At 37.0% G+C, this 9,292-nt stretch overlaps 1 pseudogene; it reads left to right on the top strand.

Annotated features, from left to right (window-relative positions):
* The first annotated feature begins 2,828 nt into the window (after window positions 1-2,828).
* LOC149192963 (berberine bridge enzyme-like D-2 pseudogene) lies at window positions 2,829-4,622 on the top strand (annotated as a pseudogene).
* Window positions 4,623-9,292: the final 4,670 nt, after the last annotated feature.

The following is a 9,292-nucleotide window of genomic DNA, read 5'->3' as shown; positions in this document are numbered from 1 at the left end:
TCAATCCTTACTATAGTGAAGTCCACTTTTCCGGTCCATGCACCAAGAGTAGTGTCCACCTTTTCAGCTATACCAAGAATGTTCGTAGGAGGAGAATTCACCGTCTTCATTTGTGCCTTCACTGGTACAAATTTCAGCCCAAGTCTCCTTGCAGTATCTTCACTCATGAAGTTGTGTGAAGCACCACTATCCACCATAGTGAGTACATCAGCACCTCCGGCCTTCATCTGAACATACTCCAACCTGTTCCTTTCTGGGTCTCCTTCCTCGCAATCTTCATCAATTACTACCTTTGAAGTAGCACTCGGGCCCTTTTCACTTGCAGCCTCATCGTGAGGATCATCGGTGGAAGAGATTTCTATTACCAAGTTTTCTTGAATTTGTGAGGTCCCTTCCTCACTTCCTTCTTTTTGTTTTTCTCTAGACTTGATTTCTTCCTTCAAGACCTCGAGATGTTTTTCAAGGATTAAGCAATCCTTCTTTTTCTTATTCAAAGCATGCCTTATACCTAGTTCCTTGAGTTCTGCTTCAATTAAGATTCCTTCCTTTGTAAGTCGAAGGGCTTCTTCCTCATCCAGGTCCGAGGCCCCTTTTTCCACCAAGGCACGAAGACCACTCTTTGTTTCAGACAACCTTCTGCCACAATCTATAAATCCTTGCCTTAGCTTTTCCGTCTCTTCAAGTATTTCTTTTTCAAATTCTTCCATGGTAGCAAAACCCAATTTCTCTAAGAGAGACATTTCGAGTCGCTTGTAAGATCACGCAGATTCACCTTCAATTTCAACCGAGACAACCTTGTCCAAGTCTTCACGAGCAACCCTGCTCTGATACCACCTGTCACGCCCCCAAGCCTACGGCAATTTTTTTTGACCGTGCCCGGCGGGGTGCGGCACCACCGTGTACTTTCTTTTCGTTAATACTTGTACATATGGACTACGCCTTTCACATAAACATACTTAATTTCGTCTTCTCAATTAAGTAAAATGCATTAATCTTCATTCACATATATAATCAACATGCAATTAAACCATGAACATAACAATTGCACATAATCATATAGGGAGGGGCAACTCCCGAACGAGTCCGCCCAAATAATATATTATGAAACCTTTTCAATAATACATACAAGTGTGCCGGGCAAAGTCCTCGGCCAACACTTAGAGTTTTTACAATATAGGCAAGACCGCCTTTACATACATGTGTCAACCTTCCTCGGTTGGAGCGAGCTCACCCGAGCTGCAGAACTCCACCAACTCGGCCTGCACATAAAACCGTAATATACCGTGTGCCTTCGTCCACAAACTGCCCTTCGGTAAAACTGCGCACTTATCTCATGCGCATGAGATGTGCGCACTTCGCTCTGCGTCCTTTTACCCTTCGCTTGTCTATGGAGAGAAGAGCGAGTTGCTTGGATGCCAAATGAGCCTTCTGCGCCTTGCATATATAGGCTTCTCATCATTTGGTGAAGGGGTGTCAGCTCTTGGGCCGACCCCCATAATTCATGCGTTGGAGCCCCTACTTTATTATTTGGTAGGTCGGCCCTTGCCCAAGGGCAAGGCCTCCCTACGCCCAATATAAAGCTCGCAACACTCCATCGCATATTTCGTTAAGTGTAGAGTATGCGCTCCAAAACGTCGCAGCCAACTCGTACTAACGTCGCATGCTGTTCGCCTTTCGTCGTATGCCGCCCGGTAGTCGTCGCACCGCCGTTCCTTGTCGCACCTCGCCCGGTTGTTATCGCACTCGTCCGTCCGCCGTATGGAGGGGCGCCCGCCCGGGTCGCCCTCCCTTCGCGCACGCCTTTGCTGCTCAACCGTGCCGCGCCCTCATCGAACCAACCCGCGTCCACAACTCTGTCGTTATGTCCGTTGTCCGGTTGTCTGCCCATCGGGCGTGGGCCGCCCACGAGTCGCCCGCCCATCGGGTGCGGGTCGCCCTCGGGTCGCCCTTTCGCCCAGCGTTTCGGCTCGTCGGTCCACCGTGCCCAAGCCTCAACCGCCAAGTCTGTTCTCCCGGTCGGGTGGTCGCACCCGCACACCAGGCCACCGCAGCTCGTCCTCAGTCGTCGGGTGACTGCCCAACCGCAGTTCGCCAATCTGTTTGCCGGTTCACCGTGCACGGGTCGCCCACCCGGGTCGCCCGCCCGTCGTGCACGGGTCGCCCACCAACTCGTCGTGTGAAGGCGTTTCGCCCGTCGCGCACTTGCCCAAGTTGCGAGGGCGTTACAAAACCAGATACTTCCGAGCCGTTTACGGCAAGGAGTGTGTATGTGCTTCTGGAAGGTACTGGGAGTCCAATTGAAATTCGTGATATACCTAGTTTCGCGGTATACCTTTGTTTTCATACGCACGAAAATTTATTTATTAGGTTTATGATTAGTCTAATACAGAAACCAATACGTTCATTTATTACAATAATCATACTATAATGTTGCTTGCCTGGCTTATATCATAATAATCATGTACATACAGAAAACAATGCGTTCATTTATTATAATAATCATACTATAATGTTGCTTGCCTGGCTTATACCATAATAATCATCGAGAAACCAATACGTTCATTTATTACAATAATCATACTATAATGTTGCTTGCCTGGCTTATACCATTATAATCATCGATAATGTTGCATGCATGGCTTAATGCATGAACCGTATCGTGTTATTGTCTTTGAGCAGCTGATCTGAAGTCAACTTTGAACGTGCATGTCACATGGGAAAGCAGTCGTAAAAACACTCTGCTAGATCCGACAAGGCCTGCTGCTCTGTATAAGACCCCACGACTGATCGAGAGTTCTTCATTACAAAATTTGTCCAGTGCATCTACAATGGCGGTCACTAGCTTCTCGAAATGGCTCACCATATATGGTATTATTTTCTGTCATCTAGTCGTCGCTTCAGTATCAGTACAGGATGATGGGCTGATATCATGCCTGGAGAGAAAGGACATTCTAAATGTCACAACCATGGCGTCTTCTTCTGCAGAGTACTATTCTCTGTTGAATTTTTCTGTGCAGAACTTACGTTACACAGAATCCAGTGTGCGCAAGCCCTACGTTCTGATTCTCCCTAAAAGCAAGCGACAAGTGCAGAAAACGGTGACGTGCTGCATAAAACATGGATGGGAGATTCGTGTTCGTAGCGGAGGGCACAGCTACGAGGGCCTCTCCTCTACTTCCGATATTCCGTTCGTCATTATAGATCTCATGAATTTGGATGTCATTGACATCAATATGGCTTCTAAAACGGCTTGGGTAGAGGCCGGCGCGACTGTGGGGCAATTATACGATGCCATCGCAGACAAGACTTCAATCTACGGTTTTCCTGCTGGAGTCTGCGCAACTATGGGCACCGGCGGTCATTTCAGCGGAGGGGGATTGAGTTTACTTTCGAGAAAACACGGCATTGCGGCCGACAATGTAATCGATGCCCTGTTCATTGACGCCAGCGGCAATGTTCTGAACAGGAAGCAGATGGGAGAAGACGTGTTCTGGGCTCTGAGGGGTGGCGGCGGAGGCAGCTGGGGCATTGTGGTTGCATGGAGGATACAGCTGGTGAGCGTCCCTCCTGTTGTGACGGTCTTCAACGTGTACAGGACGGGGAGAGAGGTAGTGACGAAGCTCGTGTACAAATGGCAGTCGATCGCGCCGGCCGTGGAGGAGGATCTGTTTATCCGCGTGGTCATATCTGGTACCCAAGTAAACGGGGGCCAACGCGACGTTAAGCTGACTTTCAATGGAATGTATCTGGGGCCACTAGATCAACTCTTGGAAGCAGTGAATAAGAGTTTTCCGGAAATGGGCATGCTCGCCAGCGACTGTAAAGAGACGAGCTGGATAGACTCCATATCCTACACTGCATACACAAACAGGACGGAACTGCGCAACAGATATAATTCCAACAAAAATTACTTCAAAGCAAAATCTGATGCTGTGAAAACCCCAATTCCACCATCGGGCTTGGAGGGAGCATGGAAATTCCTTGAAGACGAGCTCAGCTCTTATGTTATTTTCTATCCTTTGGGTGGAATAATGGATCGAATACCGTCCTCTGCGATACCGTTCCCTCATCGGGCCGGGAATTTATACTTGATACAGTATCAAATCACATGGAATAATCCGAGCAACGACACACACTATATCGCTGCGATTCGAGGATTATACCAGTATCTGACTCCTTATGTTTCCAGCTCTCCCAGGGCATCTTATGTCAACTATCTAGATCTTGATTTGGGTGTTGCTCCCAATGGGACGGCCACGGTTGAAGAAGGGAGGTCATGGGGTGAGAAATATTTTGTGAATAACTATGATAGACTTGTCAAGGTAAAGAGCTCAATCGATCCTTACAATGTTTTCCGGAACTCTCAGAGCATTCCTGTCAACAAGTAAGAGCAGTGACATCTCAAACAATAAAACAGAATCATGGATTTACCATGTGTAAGAGATTCCATATAAATCGTGAACGCTGGGAAGGGATATTTTCTCTGGCAGATGTATGTCCTGATCTCCTGCCGGCACATTTATATCTTTCTGGTTTGAAATTCTGTTATAACGTTTTTCACGTCTACAAAATAGTTTCAGTTTTTGTTTACCCATAATTAGTGCCAGATCCAGATCCAAGGTGAAGCCAACGTTTTGTCCCATATTTTGTAGTTTAATTAAGTCTTCGAATTATCATCGCCGTGGATACTTGTCGAGTAAATTTTTATGATGGTTTTTTTTGAATGGTATTTTAGTTTTTTTATTTTTATTCATTATATAAATAATTAAATATCATATATTATGTGTTTAGTATACGTCTTTTGAATTCATATTTTAAGGTTCCCAAAATAATATTGTAGTTGTATTTCTTTTATTCATTATATATATATATATATATATATATATTATAGTTAATGATTGGGTGTAATTATATTTAGTCATTCTTATCACAAAAGTTTTATATATATATATATTACAAATTATTGACTTTGACAGATTTAGATTTTAAGAAAATGGATCTATGACGGGACCTGACATAATAATAATTCTTAAATATGGGAAACAACCACATGTAGAATAACACCTATGCTAAGAAAGTGGATCTATGATGGGGACATGACACAATAACAACTCATACACATGGGAAACAACCACATCTAGAATAACTTGGAACACTCACTAACAACTTGTAATACAAATGACACGTAATACAAATGACACACATGATATGGATTACTTCCAACATGTAATTACATAAAGTCATTATTTACATAATTTTAAAGACACTACAAATTATGTTAAGATAATTTTTGAATTTTTTTTAAGCCATTTGGTTAAATCCATTAATTAACTATAATGTATTTTTAAGAGGAACAATCTATGTTAACTTTGGATTTGATAAGTTGGACTTAACGACCATATAAATGATAATGACAATTTTGAAATCATTTTTATATAAGAATTTGGGAGGATTTTGACATTTCAAGAAAGAATAATATGCGGGCATGGTTTTGAATAAATTCATAATTCTCAAACAAGGAAGAAGATTAAATCTATTGACGAGACATGTTAACGTTTGAAAGGCACAAACCCAATTGTGTTTAGATTCAAGTGTGAATATATCTAAAGCATCATTGCCTTGGTAATCACACATTTGAGATTTCCATATCCAACTACAAAATAGATTTGTTTTTTAACCAATCTAATAAATAGACCCATTTTATAAAGATTGAGATCTATCACTAGTGTGCCAACCTATATTGCACGGGGACCCATCTCCCCCAAAATACTAACGTATTATGCGTCCCCACATTCCTAGGACTTTTGGACCCAAGAAATGTCCCCAAAATGTTAGGGACTCCATTGTGGACTTGGGGACTTGCTAGCCATCCCCAAGACATTCCAGATAGATTTCTGGGATGTTTTTTTGTAGATTTCAAGGATTTTCTAGGTAGATTTCAGGAATGTTTTGGAAATGCTTTAGGGATAATCCAGGCATAGAGCTTCAATGTTGACAATCATGGACATTAATGATTGAACAATATGATCATTTTTCCTATTCATTTTTTTTGGAATGCATTGAATATAATTTTTTTTGTACAAGTTGCATCTCAAAACATGGATATTGTATGATGGGCTTCATTTTAGGTTTCTAGTGATTTACATATTGGATTTTCAATGGTAAACTTACAAAAAGCACCCTCCATGTCAAGAAAATAGAAAATACAACATTTTAGAAGGATGACCCTTGTGGTTGTTTGTTTTGTTCTTTCTTAGGATCACCTCAGCATTTACAAATTGTATGTGGGTTTTGAGGTCTCATTCAACTTTAGTTCTTCCATCATCCCAACCCCAAGCATTGTGAAAAAGATCAGATAGTTGTGAATTTGATTGAGTACTAAATGTTTAAATAAATTCCTATTCAATCCACTTCTTAATCTGAAATATGAATTTAATGTCATTAGAAAACCAAATTATTTTATAATGATTTTCAACATAGTTATAAAAGTTTGCAAAACCTATTGAAAAGGGAATGCCTTTTGTGTTTAACGTAGTCATCATTAACAAGAAATATGAGGAAAAAAACTAATATAAAGACAGTTCTCCTTGACAGACTATTCATGGCCCTTATTACAAATTTAAAGTAGTGACACTTAAGTTTCCTAAAGCCAAAAACCCATGTCTAGTTGCCAATAATGGAATGTCACTCAACCTCTTTTCAAATTGTTTGCGATTTAAATTCGTGAGTGTAAGAGTTGTGCATAATACTAGCTTGAAACAACTATATATATATAGTCATCTCTAACCTGCCATCCCCTGAAAATTTGGGGGTGCACATTCACCATTCTGGGGACTCGTCCCCTATCCCCTAAAAATTTGGGGGTGCACTCTAGCCGTTCCGGGGACTCGTTCCCCCATCCCAAAACCAGTGCAACATAGGTGCTAACACTAAGGAAACTACATCAAACTCTCAAAGTCAAACAAAAAAGAGACCATTTCACCTACATAAACCAAAAGGTCTGTGTTTTATATAGAATATCAAAGGTCCACGAGTGTGGACATGCCATGTGAGTTTCAACCTTTAAGATTTAGGCTTCAATGCACATGTTTGATGCTGAAGTGTGTACAATGTAGGATCACATGTGTTTCATGCTTAAGTGTGTACAATGTAGGACCACACGGTCTAACTAAACACAAAGACTAGTTTTTTTCTAATAAATCCAAAGATCCATTATGGATGAGTCTATACATATCTTTAAGTCCCATCTTAAAGTCTTAGTATGGTGGGTATTTCATAGTGCTATACTTATGTTGGAGCTTCCAGAATCACTAAATTTTTTTGTTTCTATAATTTTATTTGAAATGGCATAGTCTAACTAATAGACAAAATGACTACAAAATGGAAAAATGAGTTTTTTCCATGAATACAATAAAATTTCTAGTGTGATTGTAATTTTTTGTTTTTTAAAATACATTTTTCAATGCGTAAATCGATTCAACACTTTGAAAAATCTAGAGGCACTAGATATTCGTAAATTAAACAATTTAAAATTATGATTTTTAAAATTCTGTACAAGATTTTGGATTAAAAAAAAAGGAGTTAGCCAAAAAATTCTTTCATGTGATTTCTACATAAAGACTTTGTTTAATTTAAAAATTAAATAATAAAATATAAAATAAATACTTGTAAAATTTAACATATACTTAAATCTCTTAAATTAAATTACATTTCAATTAAATGTAATTAAATATAATTTCCAAATATTGTTTCCTTACACCGTAAAATACTTAAATATATTATTTTTATTTTTATTTTGAGTTAGTGTGTGAAATAGACTATCTCCAAGTTTGCACCCAATTTGGAATATATATATATATATATATATAATTCTCAAATGTATTAATTATTAATGCAAGTAATTTTTAAATTATTATTTTTTATTATTATATATATATATATATATATATATATATATATATATATATATATATATATATATATATATATATATATATATCATACTCAAATGTATTGATTATTATTTTAATTTGAAAATTTACATTTTACTGAATATAATTTATTTTAGTAAAATGAATCACTTAATTTTAGATTTATCAAGTGTTTAAAGATTAAATCTCTGTTGCAAATATATTTTGCAAAACAAAGAAAGGATTATACCTCAAGAGATTTGATCTTTCATATCTTATCATTGACAAAGTCATGGGTCTCCAAAACCTAGAGCAAGGTAAATTTTATTTTATTTTAATAATTATTAGTTATAATGATTAATTTTAGTTTTTTATTTTATTTTTATGTAATTTGATTAAGTCAAAATGTTTACATAACATAACATTACAATATCTCTTCCATACAACATCTCTTCCATACTAAGTTAGAGAGCACCTCTCAACCTAATAAAATAGAAACTTAGACCAACTTAAATCCGAAGTTAAAATAAATCTAGGCTAATTTATATAGTTATTCATTTACTTGATATATAATTATTCTTTTACTTGTCATTGGTTCATTTTTTAAATTATAATTTTGTTATTAGTTCATTTTCTTTAATTATATATATATATATATATATATATTCTAATTAAATTTTTTGTTCACATCTTTTATATATATTCTATTCTAATACTCCTTTCAAATATTAAAATTTCATTTACCATTTCAAAAGTTATTAGATTTTATTCCAATAAATTCAAACAACATTTTATTTTATTTTACATTTTAATTTGAGTTTATAAATCTCTTTAAATTTTTTAAAAATAAAAACAAAAACAAAGTTCCATGTGGGAAAAATTAATTTTAATATATTTATTTTAAAAAATATATAATATATTTAATTAATTAATTTCTTTTTGTTATTTATTTAATCAATTTAAACATTTACATTTAAATTTGTAAATTGAAAATTTATTAATTACGCCCATACACATCCCTTATTGGAATTGGGGACTTTAATCATTTTCTTAGTTAATCTTTTTGTTCACATGACCTAAATTGAATGATGAGGGGATAGGGATATTATCGTCTTGGTCACTCCATCAACAAATGTTGTTGAAAACCATAACTTTTTTACATATCTAAATCATATTTTTAAACCATACTTAAATTACTTTTTACAAATATAATTAAAAATTCAGATTGAAAAGTAAATAAATAAATAAAAACTTAAACAATATGCATTATAAGGTAGATTCATATTGTTAAACATTTCATTAGTTTTGTCTACCAGGATATGGCCACGTGGAAACCATCTTTGTAACAATTTTTTTCAAAACCCACACTATAATGAATATTA

Source organism: Pinus tabuliformis, chromosome 2_2 (genome assembly GCF_031772625.1).
Source record: "Pinus tabuliformis cultivar Carrire ecotype Pingquan chromosome 2_2, CPIR1, whole genome shotgun sequence".
Lineage (NCBI taxonomy): Eukaryota > Viridiplantae > Streptophyta > Pinopsida > Pinales > Pinaceae > Pinus > Pinus tabuliformis.
This window is presented reverse-complemented; position numbering and strand designations above follow the sequence as displayed.